The following is a 16,994-nucleotide window of genomic DNA, read 5'->3' as shown; positions in this document are numbered from 1 at the left end:
AGTTAGGAAGGGAAAGGGTGGGCCTGTTTGACAAAGGCACTGTTGGAGGATCTATGGCTGATTTCCCCAGCCTGAGAGCAGGCCTGTCTTAACTCTGGTAATTGGGTTGGTATTGGGGAAGTTGGATTAGCTTGTTCACATGTTATTAGTCTTCAGGTGGACAAGCAGACAGTCACATGTTATGTTACAAGAGTTCAGTTTGTAGATGAAGGAGTCTATTGAGTTGAGAAAATAATGTGTTTTTCAGTGGACTTCTTTGGTCATATTGTTAAAGTTTGATGTGAATAGTTATGACTTTGGAACTGTGAGTGATTTGTGTTGCCCTGCTGTCATGAATCTATTAGTTTGACTAAACAATAAGTAGTATTTAAATTCAAGGGGGGTATTTTTTTTCTCCACATGTTTTAATTGGCTGTTTTCCATTCAATTCATTTGAACCACTTCACATTTAGGCTTTTCTTGTTTTTGTCTCCAATAAATGTTTGGTGATATGGTGACAAACAAACATGACTGAACGTCTTATCACAGCATCACATATTCCATTAAAAACAACATTGACAGGATAAGAATGTTCCCATTAGTATTTCAGTAGGTTGTTTCATATTTTTCCACAGTTGCTAGAACTTTCTAATTTGACTTTTTTCAGAGTGATTTTCAACAAAGTTTTGAAAGCTTTGCATAATCTAAATAGGCTGAAGTAGTGTGGAGGGAAATGGTTCAGAAACCATATCATGGATCCCAGAGAACAAGCAAATCACTCTGTTCCTCAAGCAACAAGCAAATCACTCTGTTCCTCAAGCAACAAGCAAATCACTCTGTTCCTCAAGCAACAAGCAAATCACTCTGTTCCTTCAAGCCTTTTAGATGGTAAAAGGTATGTTAATAATTATTGATCTACAGTACATTTCACAATAAACAATATAACGACAAAAACACCTGAAAGACTTTTGAAGCAGAAGTTCAAACTAGACACGAAAATGTTTTACTCCAAAGCTGTGAAATATTGTTCATTTGAATGTAATTGTGAATCACTATGACAGACATGTTGGTTTCATCTTAAATCCCAAATCTGCATTTATTTAAATGTGTTCAGTGCAGTGATGATTGTCACTGTATAATACATCAGGATGTGCCGGCTTCAAGTATTAGACTACTGTTACTGTCTGCTGCCTCCCTCCTCTCAAGAGTCTGTTTGCAAAAAAGTCTCTTCCAGTTTTTAGCGGGTGCAGCCAAAATGCCTGGCTATCTTCCCAATCTGGCCTCATCAAATATACAGTATCTAGGACACCTAATCACCCAGCAGTTATGTAAACTCAGGAAATAATTTGTTCCAAATTGACCTTTGTTCTCTTTCATTCCCACACTATCTCAACAAGATTTTAACAGTTTATTTTATTCATGTTTAAAAACAGATGCGTCACCACAAAGGATCTTCGAAAGGACAAAGATGCTTTGGTTGTCATGTGTTCCGTCTGTCTGATAAAAATGATAATAATGTTAAAATGTGATCTGTATTGCCATTTTGTTTTGATCTTTTTTGTTTGGAGACCTGAGGCTACCATTTTGCCTTTTATGTGCTACAAATGTGCCATTTTCCAGCTCCCTACCAATGTGCACTGTCTTATAATGAGGGCTTAAGACACAGAGTCATCACCAGACTGGTTATTAAATCATTTCACAGCACATAACAGACTGTGGGCTGGAATGGCTGGCTCGCCATACGGAGGTGATGACTTGTGAGAGAGGGCGAGGCGTTAGTGTTGCTATGTTGTGGTGTCAGATAATATCCCAGACTCTTACAAGTACCAGAGATACAGGCTTGATTTACCTGTTCAGACATCAACATCTTTGTCACGCCTTGGTCATAGTATTTTGTGTTTTCGTTATATATTTGGTCAGGCCAGGGTGTGACATGGGTTTATGTGTTGTGTTTCGTATTGGGGTTTTATAGGATTTGGGATTGCTAATGATTAGGGGTGTGTCTAGTTAGGCTTGGCTGCCTGAGGCAGTTCTCAATCAGAGTCAGGTGATTCTCGTGGTCTCTGATTGGGAACCGTATTTAGGTAGCCTGAGTTTCACTTTGTACTTCGTGGGTGATTGTTCCTGTCTCTGTGTAGTTTCACCAGATAGGCTGTAATTAGGTTTCACGTTCCGTTTGTTGTTTTCGTATTTATAAGTTATTTTCATGTATCGTCACTTTTTTCATTAAAGAACATGAGTAACCACCACGCTGCATTTCGGTCCGACTCTCTTTCTACAATTGAAGAACGCTGTTACAGAATCACCCACCACACACGGACCGAGCAGCGTGGTAACAGGCAGCGACGGCAGGAGCAGCGAAAGGAGGACGTTATGGACAGCAATGGCATGGAGTATATGACGTGGGAAGAAATCGACAGGTGGGCGGCCGACCCAGAGAGAGTGCAGGAGCCCGCCTGGGATTCGCTAGATCAGTTCGAGGAAGGCTATAGGCGAATGGAGTTGGAGAAACAGACACGGCGGCGCAGAGCGAAACCCGAGAGTCACCCCAAAAAATGTATTGGGGGGGGCTCAGAGGGAGAGTGGCTGAGTCAGGAGATGGACCTGAGCCAACTCTCCTTGTTTATTGTGAGGAGCAGCGATATAAGGACTTCTGGTCTTGGGAGATGATATTAGACGGAAGAGGACCCTGGGCTCAGCCTGGTGAATATCGCCGCCGCAAGGAGGAAGCAGAGGCAGCAGGAGATAGGAGGCGACGATACGAGGGAACACGGTTGGCAAGGAAGCCCGAGAAGCAACCCCAAAAAATTATTGGGGGGGGGGCTTACAGGGAGTATGGCTATGCCAGGTAGGAGACCTGCACAAACTCCCTGTGCTTTCCGGTGGGCTAGAGAGACCGGGCAGACACCGTGTTATGCTATGGAGCGCACAGTGTTTCCAGTGCGGGTGCATAGCCCGGTGCGGTTCATACCAGCCCTTCGTATTGGCCGGGCTAGAGTGGGCATCGAGCCAGGTAAGCTTGGGCAGGCTCGGTGCTCAAGAGGTCCAGTGCGCCTGCACAGTCCGGTCTATCCAGAGCCACCTCCACACACCAGTCCTCCGGTAGCAGCTCCCCGCACCAGGCTTCCTGTGCGTGTCCTCGCTCCAGTATCACCAGTGCCCGCACCACGCATCAGGCCTACAGTGCGCCTCGCCTCTCCTGTGCTGTCGGAGTCTCCCGCCTCTCCAGCGCTGTCGGAGCCTTTCTCCCCTCCTGCGCTGTCGGAGTCTCCCGCCTGTTCAGCACAGCCAGAGCCTTCCTGCCCTCCTGCGCTGTCGGAGTCTCCCGCCTCTCCAGCGCTGTCGGAGCCTTTCTCCTCTCCTGCGCTGCTGGAGTCTCCCGCCTGTTTAGCGCAGCCAGAGACTTTCTCCTCTCCTGCGCTGCCGGAGCCTCCTGCCTGCATGAAGCAGCCTGAGCTGTCAGTCTGCAGGGAGCTGTCAGCCTGCATGGAGCAGTCAGAGCTGTCAGTCTGCAAGGAGCTGCCAGTCTGCAGGGTGCTGTCAGCCTGCATGGAGCAGTCAGAGCTGTCAGTCTGCAAGGATTTGTCAGTCTGCAAGGAGCTGCCAGTCTGCAGGGTGCTGTCAGCCTGCATGGAGCAGTCAGAGCTGTCAGTCTGCATGAAGCAGCCAGAGCTGTCAGTCTGCAAAGAGCTGCCAGTCTGCAGGGAGCTGTCAGTCTGCAAGGAGCTGTCAGCCTGCATGGAGCAGTCAGAGCTGTCAGTCTGCAAGGAGCTGCCAGTCTGCAGGGTGCTGTCAGCCTGCATGGAGCAGTCAGAGCTGTCAGTCTGCATGAAGCAGCCAGAGCTGCCATTCTGCAAAGAGCTGCCAGTCTGCAAGGAGCTGTCAGCCTGCATGGAGCAGTCAGAGCTGTCAGTCTGCATAGAGCAGCTAGATCCGCCAGTCAGCCATGATCTTCTAGATCTGCCAGTCAACCAGATTCTTCCAGATCAGCCTGTCAATCAGAATCTTCCAGATCTGCTAGTCAACCAGAATCTTCCAGATCTGCTAGTCAACCTGAATCTTCCAGATCCGCCAGCCAGCCAGGATCTACCGGAGCCTACTACCTACCTGAGCTTCCTCTCAGTACTGGGCTTCCTCTCAGTACTGGGCTTCCTCTCAGTACTGGGCTTCCTCTCAGTACTGGGCTTCCTCTCAGTACTGGGCTTCCTCTCAGTACTGGGCTTCCCCTCAGTTCCGGGCTGCCCCTCAGTCCCGGGCTGCCCCTCAGTCCCGAGCTGCCCCTCAGTCCCGAGCTGCCCCTCAGTCCCGAGCTGCGCCTCAGTCCCGAGCTGCGCCTCAGTCCCGAGCTGCGCCTCAGTCCCGAGCTGCCCCTCAGTCCCGAGCTGCCCCTCAGTCCCGAGCTGTCCCTCAGTCCCGAGATGCCCCTCAGTCACGAGCTGCTCCTCAGTTCTGTGGGGTTCTGGGTGAGGACTATTAGGCCATGGTCGGCGGTGAGGGTGGATTATCCCAGGACGTGAAGGGGAGGAACTATGACATTTATGGAGTGGGGTCCACGTCCCGAGCCGGAGCCGCCACCATGGACAGACGCCCACCCGGACCCTCCCTATGGTTTTGAGGTGCGTCCGGGAGTCCGCACCTTGGGGGGGGGGTTCTGTCACGCCTTGGTCATAGTATTTTGTGTTTTCGTTATATATTTGGTCAGGCCAGGGTGTGACATGGGTTTATGTGTTGTGTTTCGTATTGGGGTTTTATAGGATTTGGGATTGCTAATGATTAGGGGTGTGTCTAGTTAGGCTTGGCTGCCTGAGGCAGTTCTCAATCAGAGTCAGGTGATTCTCGTGGTCTCTGATTGGGAACCGTATTTAGGTAGCCTGAGTTTCACTTTGTACTTCGTGGGTGATTGTTCCTGTCTCTGTGTAGTTTCACCAGATAGGCTGTAATTAGGTTTTACGTTCCGTTTGTTGTTTTCGTATTTATAAGTTATTTTCATGTATCGTCACTTTTTTCATTAAAGAACATGGGTAACCACCACGCTGCACCACGGTCCGACTCTCTTTCTACAAACGAAGAACGCTGTTACAATCTTGTTGTTTTCATTGATACAATTGAAATTACTTTACTGACATCACATGCTAGATTAGATACATTTCTGTCACTTAAACCAGATGAAATCAGTTAACTATATCCTGTCTGGTTTTGTATGTCATTTCAGAGCATTTCAAATCGCTCACAACTCCAGTAGTTCTAGGTTTGTCCAGAACCTACCACTTTGGAGATTGAGGTCTTGTATCAGCAGAGTAGTCGACCCCCATAGATACTGGTAACAAACCCAAGATAGTTAATCCGCGTCAATGGGAGCAAATAAGCACAGTGGGCAGAACATGCAAGGAGGTGAGCAGAGCCAAGCACGAGCTGGCGAGATCTAATTGCCGTGTTTTAGTATGTATTTTCATACTTCTGTTAGGGAACGCCTACTCTGTGAAGTGTGCGTGTGCAATAAATCAATTTGCCCTTGCGATCCTTCTAAACAACACCATTTAAAAGAAACTTTGGCAAAGGGCCAAGTTTACAAAATGTAGTACACTCTATTCATGACATATTCTTTTCATACCCCATGTGAACTACCTGGGTTTCCCCTTTTATCTATGCTACTCCTTTCATAACTCATAGTGAATTATTTGATTTAAATAACAAACATGAACTATGGTTGAAGGCTCCAGTACTAGGTTTAGGACAGATCTCCAGCTCCAGGTGGCCTTAATTAGGCAGAGATTGTATTATGTTAACTTCACTATATCACTTACAGCCTTTTGTGGTCAAACATCTGCAGGAGGAACATTTCTGTTACAGTTCTGAGGAAAATGTGACCCGGGGAGGGATTTGGTGAACACACCCACCACACCCCACTGGGTTAGGATGAAGATAGGATTTGGTGAACACACACACCACACCCTACTGGGTTAGGATGAGGATAGGATCAGCTACAAATGACTGGCTGTCATTTACAGGGACATAAGCCTGCCATAGAACTTCTCTATGGCATGTGAAGGGCGTTGTGTCACTTACTGTATGTAGACTAGGTTTGGGGTCAATCAAATTCTAAATCAATCCTTGAATTGACTCATGAAGTGGAGAATTTATGTTGAATTCAATTCAAATTTCAACCATCAAGTTATGGAATTGGAATTGAATTGGAATTGTAAAGACATTTAATCTTTGGAATAAAAAAATAAAAACTCCAGGATTATTTTTCCATCATTTCAATTTGTATTTCTTTATTTCCAATACAGCTAGGCTGACTGAAGAGTGACATGATCAGCCTGGGGGAATTGAATTGGAATTTGTGGAATTTTTGGAATATAATTCTTAGAATGTACAGTTGAAGTCGGAAGTTTAAATACACTTAGGTTGGAGTCATTAAAACTAGTTTTTCAACCACTCCACAAATTTCTTGTTAACAAACTATAGTTTTGGCGAGTCGGTAAGGACATCTACTTTGTGCATGACACAATACATTTTTCCAACAGTTGTTTACAGACAGATTATTTAACTTATAATTCACTGTATCACAATTCCAGTGGGTCAGAAGTTTGCATACACTAAGTTGACTGTGCCTTTAAACAGCTTGGAAAATTCCCGAAAATTCTGTCATAAAGCTCAGAAGCTTTTAATAGGCTAATTGACATCATTTGAGTCAATTGGAGGTGTAGCTGTGGATGTATTTCAAGGCCTACCTTCAAACTCAGTGCCTCTTTGCTTGACATCATGGGAAAATCCAAATAAATCAGCTAAGACCTCAGAAAAAAGATTGTAGACCTCCACAATTCTGGTTTATCCACGGGAGCAATTTCCAAAAGCCTGAAGGTACCACGTTCATCTGTACAAACAATAGTATGCAAGTATAAACACCATGAGTGTAAGGCATCTAGGTGTAGCAGGTAAGGCAGAGTCAGGCGCAGGTCACAGAGATGAGTAATAAATGTAACTTTACTCAAAAAAACTAATATTCCAAGAAGGAACATAATCAAGCTCACAAACGAGACCAACTTACAATGAACAAACACGCACAAAACCATGGGGGACACAGAGGGTTAAATAAGGAACATATAATTATTGGAATGGAAACCAGGTGTGTACAATGAAGACAAAACAAATGGAAAATGAAAAGTGGATCAGTGGCGGCTAGAAAACCCGTGACCTCAACTGAACAAGGAGAGGGACCAACTTCGGTGGCACAAAGTCGTGACACTACCCCCCCCCCCCCCCCCCCCCTTGATCCGCGATCCGCGTGGAGACGGTGAAACTCCCGCAGCAACTACGGTTTCAGGATGTCCTCCACCGGCACCCAGCATCTCTCCTCCTGACCGTACCCCTCCCACTCCATGAGGTACTGAAGGCCTCTTGCCCGATGCCTTGAGTCCATGATGGCTGGAACAGCATATGCCGGGGCCCCCTCAATGTCCAGAGGAGGCGGAGGAACCTCCTGCATCTCAGATTCCTGGAGTGGACCAGCCACCACCAGCCTGAGGAGAGACATATGGAACGAGGGGTTAATACGATAATCAGGGGGAGCTGTAACCTGTAACAAACCTCGTTCAGTCTCCTCAGGACTTTAAATGGCCCCACAAACCGCAGACCCAGCTTCCGGCAGGGCAGGTGGAGGGGCAGGTTTCGGGTCAAGAGCCAGACCCGGTCCCCCGGTGCGAACACTGAGGCCTCACTGCGGTGGCGGTCAGAGCTCGCCTTCTGCCGCCTTATTGCCTGTTGCAGGTGCACATGGGCGGAGTCCCAGGTCTCCCCCGAGCGCCTAAACCATTCATCCACCGCAGGTGCCTCGATCTGGCTCTGATACCATGGTGCCAGAACTGGCTGAACCTAGAACGCACTGGAAAGGAGATAGGTTAGTGGAGTGGCGGAGTGAATTTTGGTCCATCTCTGCCCAGGGGATGAAAGCCGCTCACTCCCCTGGCCGGTCCTGGCAATAGGACCGCAGAAACCTACCCACATCCTGGTTAACTCTTTCCACCTGCCCGTTGGGGTGAAAACCTGAGGTGAGGCTGCCCGAGACCCCCAGACGTTCCATAAACGCCCTCCAGACCCTGGACGTGATCTGGGGTCCTCGATCAGAAACTATGTCCTCAGACACTGCGTAGTGCCAGACTACGTGGGTGAACAGGGCCTCCACAGTCTATAGGGCCGTAGGGAGACCGGGCAAAGGAAGGAGATGGCAGGATCCACAACGACCAGGATTGTGGTGTTTCCCTGTGACGGAGGAAGATCCGTCAAGAAATCCACCGAAAGGTGTGACCATGGCCATTGTGGAACGGGTAAGGGTTGTAATTTCCCCCTGGGCAGGTGTCTAGGTGCCTTGCACTGGGAGCACACCGAGCAGGAGGAAACATATACCCTCACGTCCTTAGCCAATGTGGACGATCAGTACTTCCCACTAAGACCGCGCACTGTCCGACCAATGCCAGGATGACCAGAGGAGGGTGACGTGTGGGCCCAATAGATCAAATGGTCACGGACAGCAGACCGAACATACAGACACCCAGCTGGGTGGGAGTGGGCTCTGTATGTAACACCCGCTCGATGTCCGTGTCCAGCTCCCACACCACCGGTGCCACCAGGCAAGAAGCCGGAAGTATGGGAGTGGGATCCTTGGGCCGCATCCAGGACAGTGCGTCTGCCTTAGCGTTTTGGGAACCTGGTCTGTAGGATAAGGTGAAAACAAAATGGGTGAAAAACATGGCCCACCTTGCCTGGTGAGGGTTCAGTCTCCTCGCCGCCCGGATGTACTCCAGATTGCGGTGTTCAGTCCAGATGAGAAAAGGGTGTTTAGCTCCCTCAAGCCAATGCCTCCACGCCTTCAGAGCCTTTACAGCCAACAGCTCCCGGTCCCCCACATCATAGTTTCGCTCCGCCGAGCTGAGCTTCTTTGAAAAGAAGGCACAGGGGCGGAGCTTCGGTGGCGTACCCGAGCGCTGAGACAGCACAGCTCCTATATATGAATGCCAAGGAGGGATCGGGATGAGCCAGCACGGGAGCCGAGGTAAACAGAGCCCTCAGATGACATAAAGCCCTGTCTGCCTCAGCTGACCACTGCAGTCGCACTGTTTCCCCCTTCAGCAGTGAGGTAATGGGAGCCGCTACCTGACCAAAGCCCCGGATAAACCACCGGTAGTAGTTGGAAAACCCTAAGAACCGCTGCACTTCCTTTACCGTGGTTGGAGTCGGCCAAATACGTACGGCTGAAATGTGCTCACTTTCCATCTCCACCCCAGACGTGGAAAATCGGTACCCTAGGAAGGAGACAGACTGTTGGAAGAACAGACATTTCTCAGCCTTGACGTACAGGTCATGCTTCAACAGTCGACCAAGCACCTTGCGCACCAGGGACACATGCTCGGCGCGTGTAGCGGAGTATATAAGAATGTCGTTGATATACACCGCTACACCCTGCCCATGCAGGTCCAGGAAAATCTCATCTACAAATGCCTGGAAGACTGATTGAGCATTCATCAACCCGTACAGCATGACGAGGTACTCATAGTGCCCAAAGGAGGTACTAAATGCTGTCTTCCACTCATCCCCCTCCCGGATACTCACCAGATTGTAAGCGCTCCTGAGATCCTATTTTGTAAAGAAGCACGCCCCGTGCATTGACTCGATCGCATTGGCTATGAGAGGCAGCGGGTAGCTGTACCTCACAGTGATCTGATTGATACCTCGATAGTCAATACACGGACGCAGACCTCCATCCTTCTTCTTCACAAAAAAGAAACTTGAGGACGCAGTTGAAGTGGAAGGCCGAATGTATCCCTGCCCCAGAGATTTGGAGACATATGTTTCCATAGCCGCCATCTCCTCCTGTCACCGGAGGATACACGTGACTCCTGGGAAGTGCTGCGTCTACCAGGAGATTTATCACACAATCCCCCCGTCGATGGGGTGGTAGTTGAGAGCTAAATCGGCATATTCTGAGGGGATGTGCATGGTGGAGACCTGGTCTGGACTCTCCACCGTAGTCGCACTGATGGACACACCTACACACCTCCCTGAGCACTTACGTGACCATCCCTTGAGAGCCCTCCATTGTCACAAATTAGTGGGGTCATGATGGGCCAACCAGGGTAGGCCCAGCACCACGGGAAACACAGGAGAATCTTTAAGGAAGAGACTAATTCTCTCATCATGACCCTCCTGCGTAACCATGCATAGTGGAGCGGTGGCCTCCCTAATCAGCCCTGACCCTAATGGTCGACTGTCTAAGGTGTGCACAGGGAAGGGCATATCAACAGGAACAATAGGGATCCCAAACTATGTGCAAATGAACGGTCAATGAAGTTCCCAGCTGTGCCTGAATATACTAGCGCCTTATGCTGGGAATGCGGGGAAAACTCAGGAAATTCTATAAACACAAACATGTGAGCAACAGGGAGCTCTGGATGAGTCTGGTGCCTACTCACCTGGGGTGAGACGACAGTGCCCTGCCTGCTGCCTCGACTCCCTAAGGAACCTCCCCAGCACCGACCAGCAGTGTGCCCTCTGCGGCCACAGATGGTGCAGGGAATGCCCCCCCCCCTCCCCTCCAGTCACCCTATGAGCAGCACCTCCTAGCTCCAAAGGTGTCGGAGCGGAGGTGCTGGGGGATGGAACTGACGGACCCCGATCCGGACATCCGCGGGTGGCCAACAGGTCATCCAGCCGGATGGACAGGTCCACCAGCTGGTTGAATGTAAGGGTGGTGTCCCTGCAGGCCAGCTCCAGACGGACATCCTTGCGCAATCTGCACCGGTAATGGTCAATCAAGTCCCTGTCATTCCATCCCGCACCGGTGGCCAGGGTTCGGATGTCCAAAGCAAAGTCCTGTGCACTCCTCGTCCCCTGTCTTCGGTGAAACGATCGTTCCCCAGCCACTCTTTCCTAAAAAAACAAATATTCCAAGAAGAAACATAATCAAGATCACAAACAACTTACAATGAACAAACACGCATAAAACCATGGGGGACAGAGAGGATTAAATAAGGAACATATAATTATGGGAATGGAACCAGGTGTGTACAAAGAAGGCAAAACATATGGAAAATGAAAAGTGGATCGGTGGCGGCTACAAAACCGGTGACGTCAACCGCCGAACGCTGCCCGAATAAGGAGAGGGACCAACTTCGGCGGAAGTCGTGACAATGGGACCACGCAGCCGTCATACCGCTCAGGAAGGAGACGCGTTCTGTCTCCTAGAGATGAATGTACTTTGGTGCGAAAAGTGCAAATCAATCCCAGAACAACAGCAAAGGACCTTGTGAAGATGCTGGAGGAAACAGGTACAAAAGTATCTATATCCACATTAAAACGAGACCTATATCGACATCACCTGAAAGGCCGCTCAGCAAGGAAGAAGCCACTGCACCAAAACCGCCATAAAAAAGCCAGACTACGGTTTGCAACTGCACATGGGGACAAAGATCGTACTTTTTGGAGAAATGTCCTCTTGTCTGATGAAACAAAAATATAACTGTTTGGCCATAATGACCATCGTTATGTTTGGAGGAAAAAAGGGGATGCTTGCAAGCCGAAGAATACCATCCCAAACCGTGAAGCACGTGGGTGGCAGCATCATGTCTTCACAAAATAGATGGTATCATGAGGTGGGAAATTATGTGGATATATTGAAGCAACATCTCAAGTCATCAGTAAGTTAAAGCTTGGTTGCAAATGGGTCTTCTAATGGACAATGACCCCAAGCATACTTCCAAAGTTGTGGCAAAATGGCTTAATGACAACAAAGTCAAGGTATTGGAGTGGCCATCACAAAGCCCTGACCTCAGTCCCATAGAACATTTGTTGGTAGAACTGAAAAAGCATGTGCGAGCAAGGAGGCCTACAAACCTGACTCAGTTACACCAGCTCTGTCAGGAGGAATGGGCCAAAATTCATCCAACCTATTGTGGGAAGCTTGTGGAAGGCTATCCAAAACGTTTGACCCGAGTTAAACAATTTATAGGCAATGCTACCAAATACTAATTGGGTATATGTAAACTTCTGACCCACTGGGAATGTAATGAAAAAAATAAAAGCTGAAATAAATCATTCTCTCTCCTATTATACTGACATTTCACATTCTTAAAATAAAGTGGTGATCCTGACCTAAAACAGAGAATTTTTACTAGGATTGAATGTCAGGAATTGTGAAAAATGTAGTTGGCTAACGTTTATGTAAACTTCTGACTTCAACTGTACCTAACATTGGAATTGAAATATTTCTGAATTCAAAGATTGACCTTGAATTGGACTGAAATTAAAATGAATTTAGAGGGATAGGGAATTGAATTATAATTGTATTTGTGGAATTAACTCTACTGTAGAGTTGCTGTTAAATGGATCTTTAATATTGTCAAAAATAACCTGAGACACATATCCCTCAATGACTGACTGCATGTTTAATGACACCCTGCATCTCCGGGGAAGCCACCTGCTGCCTGTCAGTCAGTCCAACTGTTGAACATCTAACTGACATTATTATGCAAACCCTCAAACCTTCATCCTATGTACAGTAGGCTTACTGGGCTATTTATGTATGTACATATTCAAATAAGGAATTCTGTATAAACATACTATTAGTGTGATGGATGGTATGGATGGTATTCCTTGTCCAGCCATTATGCATAATCATGCCTAATGATTCCCCAGATTGTGGCAGACACCAGACACAGACTAAATGCATGTTTGTTTTTTGTCTCCTGCCATTGTTCTTTGTGTGGGTAGGTCACCTCTGAATATTCATCACTTCTCATGTCATCAACACCGCCACTGAAATCTGCAGCAAAACATCTCAGACGGTCGTCCTCTTCAGACTCTCTTCAGACTCTCTACACATTACTGTACATTCTCAGCCCCAGGCCAGCCCAGCTATCAGACATTTACAATGGCATAATTATGGAGCATTAAGCCATCACTTTGACACATCAGCCAGACACGGTATGCATAACGGCCGCGGAGGCCTGGTTCATTTACTCTGTCTTCAGATTGTCAGAATGGCCTCTAAGAGAACGTTGTGTTTCTCTCTGGATGTAATTAGAATCTGTATTTATGGAACCAATCAAACCTTCAGTCAGAGAAAGAGGGGCCCATTTGAAGGTGACACCAGGATGCATCAGGCCCATATTGCAGACATTTACTGTCAGCAGCCTTTTAGACGGGCCATCTACTCCTCTCACAGCCTTTTAAATCATCATCAATCCAGCCAATTGCCTGTTAGTTCACATGACATGTAGCCTTTATGGATCCCACTAATACAGCAGCACTTACAGACCCCCAGAGTGACATTGACTCTGCCAGGGTGTCTGTGGTTTCTTCTAAACCCACAGCAGACCAGTGACGTCAATGTCTGTGGTGCTGCTTGTTATATTGACTGGGACTCTTGTGTGTTAGCTTGGTCGTGATGATGCTTAGTGCCTACTGTGTTACATTTTGGTATGTTTCCTCTTCACCTTGTCAAAGGAACGCTCTGTTACCTGCTAGTTGATTGGTCTGTGAGTCTACAGTATTCTGTCAGCCCGTCTGAGTGGCTGCTTGTTAGCCTGTGTTTGCCACTGCGCTCTGGCTGCTCCACCTCTCATTGTGATTGTTCACTCTTCTTGACTTTCCATGGCAGTGGCGTGTATTTATGGATGCCAACAGAAGCCAGGCTTCCCTAAAAAAAATACTAAAAATAAAGAAAAAAAATCATATAAAATAATTTATCTTTCATCTCTCTGTGTTTTCATAATTTTCCTTCAATTCACAAGAGGCTGAATGTATCTCACCAGAGAAAGCATCTGAGTGAGCGAAACAGCGCCCCCCTGTCTCTGTCTCTGTATGTATAAGCCATGATGCTGTCTGGTCAAAAAGAGTATGATATTGTTGCCGCCCATAACATTGAGTGCAAGGGAATCCAGCAATCATTTCGCCTCCCTTGATCAAATTATAGCCAATCAGCGATGAGCTAAACTGAGTGAGCTCAACTGTGAATGGTCCTGGCGCACGAAAAAAAGGGAAGCCAGTCTGGTTTTGGCTTCACTCCTATCACATCCCATCGAGAGAAATACCTCATTGACAGAAACAACTTGAATTGTTGCATCTTGTTGTGTTGTTTCCATCCAGTGGCTAGCTAGCTAAAATTACTCATGGATGGAGATAGGAATTTGGACATGTTGTTACGGATACAGTTATCCTGTGTGTGTGTGTGTTTAAGATAATGAGGGATGAGGTGAGATATTTGTTGGAGAATGACCTGGCTAAGCCAAGTTCAAGCCCTTGGAGTTCTCCTTGCATTCTAGTTCCTAAACCTGATGGTACGTCCAGGTTATGTACGGATTATCGAAAGGTAAATTCTGTCACAATGCCAGATTCGTTCCCGTTACCCCGACTGGACGACTGTATCGACACTATTGGTGCTGCTAAGTATGTAACTAAGTTAGACCTCTTAAAAGGTTACTGGCAGGTTCCGTTAACTTCACGTGCTTCTGAGATTTCTGCCTTTGTGACCCCAGACAACTTCCTACAGTACTCAGTCATGGCTTTTGGGATGCGAAATGCACCAGCCACCTTCCAACGACTGGTTAACTCCGTATTAGCTGGCGTTCCTAATTGTAGTGCATACCTTGATGACCTAGTGATTTATTCGTCTGAGTGGTCAGATCATGTTGACTCGCTAAGGGTAGTATGTGAACGGTTGGCAGCTGCTTCTCTAACCCTGAACTTGGCAAAGTGCGAGTTTGGGAAGGCTACTGTTACCTATCTCGGTAAAGAGGTTGGCCATGGACAGGTTCGCCCTGTTGATGCCAAGGTCTTGGCTATAACTGCATTCCCTGCACCTACCACCAGACGAGAGCTACGCCGCTTTTTAGGGATGGTTGGCTACTACCGTAGCTTCTGTAAAAATGTCTCTGCGGTAGTTGCTCCATTGACCGATTTGCTTAGTCCGGCAAGACCATTTGTGTGGTCCCCTGATTGTAAGAGAGCTTTTGAATCAGCGAAAGCACTCTTATGTAGTACACCTGTACTTGCTGCTCCAGATTTTGAACAACCGTTAACTTGAGGTAGATGCTAGTGCCAGAGGTGCTGGTGCTGTTCTACTGCAGCAGGACAAGAGTGGAGTGGATCATCCCGTTTGTTATTTTTCCCCTAAATTTAATAAATGTCAAACAAACTATGCGACAATAGAACAAGAAGCTCTTGCTTTGTTGTTGGCTCTGCAATACTTTGAAGTATATATTGGTTCCAGTGCCCTACCCGTGATTGTATATACTGACCATAACCCCTTAGTTTTTCTCCACCGAATGTACAACCAGAACCAGCGCCTTATGCGTTGGGCGCTGATTGTACAAAATTATAATTTGGAGATCCGCCACAAAAAGGGTTCTGATAATGTGTTGGCAGATGCTTTGTCTCGTGTGTGAAAACGATTTCTGTATGTTTTGCAAGGTTGTTGCTTTGTTGTGAGTATTCATTGAAATACTGTAGTCGCAACCCCTAGGGTTGCTCTTTTAAGGGTGGGAGTGTTACGGATACAGTTATCCTGTGTGTGTGTGTGTTTCTTTTCTCTCCTTCTCCCCTCACAGGTGAAAATCATCACTCCCCAATCAGTCAACAATCAATCATCAATCAGAAGACACACCTCCTCCTATTTCCTACCCTATCACAGTTCCTTCCCCATGGTTTAAAAACCCCATCATTTGTTTGCTCTAGAGCTCAATCTCTCTGTAAATGCCATGTCTGTAGGTCTCTGTGTTTCACTCTCGCTTTGTGTCTTAACCTCTCTTTTGTTTGAGCACCTCCATAGCACTTTATCACCTGTGAGTATTGTTTTTTGGTTATGGCGTTTGTTTGTTGCTGGTGGGAAAAGGGGGAAACCAAGACAAGTCGCCCATGGGCATACACTACCCGTAGGTGAACTTTGTTAAATACACTAGTTAGAACTGGGCGGACCACCCACTGTATTTTTGGTTAGTTAGCTGTTAAAGTAGGCTAGTCTCGCTTAGGTGTGTTTTTGTATATTGTTTCTTTCCTTGGGTCCAGCTCAGCCCCTTTTCCTGCTCCCCCCCCATTACCGTGTGTTTATAAATAAACCTGGAGTTTGACGGTAGATTTCTGTTGTCGTGGTTATTTCGTTCACACTTTTACTTTGTCACAATAATAATTTGCATGAGATATGTTACGGGTCTCATTACCATCCCCCCCCTAGACTGTCGGGCCACTCTCCGTACTGGTCAAATCATAAATTCATACATTGTGCCCCTGGACTGAGATGATGGAAGCTCAATATGTAGCTAGATGTACAGTATCAGTCAAACGTTTGGACACCTACTCATTCAAGTGTTTTTCTACATTGTAGAATAATAGTGAAAACTTTAAAGCTATGAAATAACACGTATGGAATAATGGAGTAACCAAAAAGTGTTAAACAAATCAAAATATATTTATTGTTTGAGATTCTTTACAGTAGCCATCCTTTGCCTTAATGACAAGTTTGCACACTCTTGGCATTCTCTCAACCAGCTTCATGAGTTAGTCACCTGAAATGCATTTCAATTAACAATGTGCCTTGTTAAAAGTTAATTGGTGGAATTTATTTCCTTAATGTGTTTGAGCCAATCAGTTGTTTTGTGACAAGGTAGGGGTGGTATACAGGAGATAGAGATATTTGGTAAAAGACCAAGTCCATATTATGGCAAGAACAGCTCAAATAAGCAAAGAGAAACAACAGTCCATCATTGCTTTAAGACATGAAGATGAGTCAATACAGAAAATGTCAAGAACTTTGAAAGTTTCTTCAAGTGCAGTTGCAAAGACCATAAAGCGCTATGATGAAACTGGCTCTCTTGAGGACCGCCACAGGAATGGAAGACGCAGACTTACCTCTGCTGCAGAGGATAAGTTCAGCCTCAGAAATTGCAGCCCAAATAAATGCTTCACGGAGTTCAAGTAACAGACACATCTCAACATCAACTATTCAGAGGAGACTGCATGAATTA

At 46.8% G+C, this 16,994-nt stretch overlaps 1 protein-coding gene across 4 annotated transcripts in view; it reads left to right on the top strand.

Moving 5' to 3' along the window:
* LOC109909152 (cell adhesion molecule 1) overlaps window positions 1-16,994 on the top strand; it is a 187,806-nt gene that overhangs the window by 48,272 nt on the left and 122,540 nt on the right. The gene's annotated exons all lie outside the window — the stretch shown is intronic.

Source organism: Oncorhynchus kisutch, linkage group LG18, assembly GCF_002021735.2.
Source record: "Oncorhynchus kisutch isolate 150728-3 linkage group LG18, Okis_V2, whole genome shotgun sequence".
NCBI classification, from domain to species: Eukaryota; Metazoa; Chordata; class Actinopteri; order Salmoniformes; family Salmonidae; genus Oncorhynchus; species Oncorhynchus kisutch.
The sequence above is the reverse complement of the archived record's forward strand: the minus strand, read 5'-3'. Positions and strand labels throughout refer to the sequence as shown.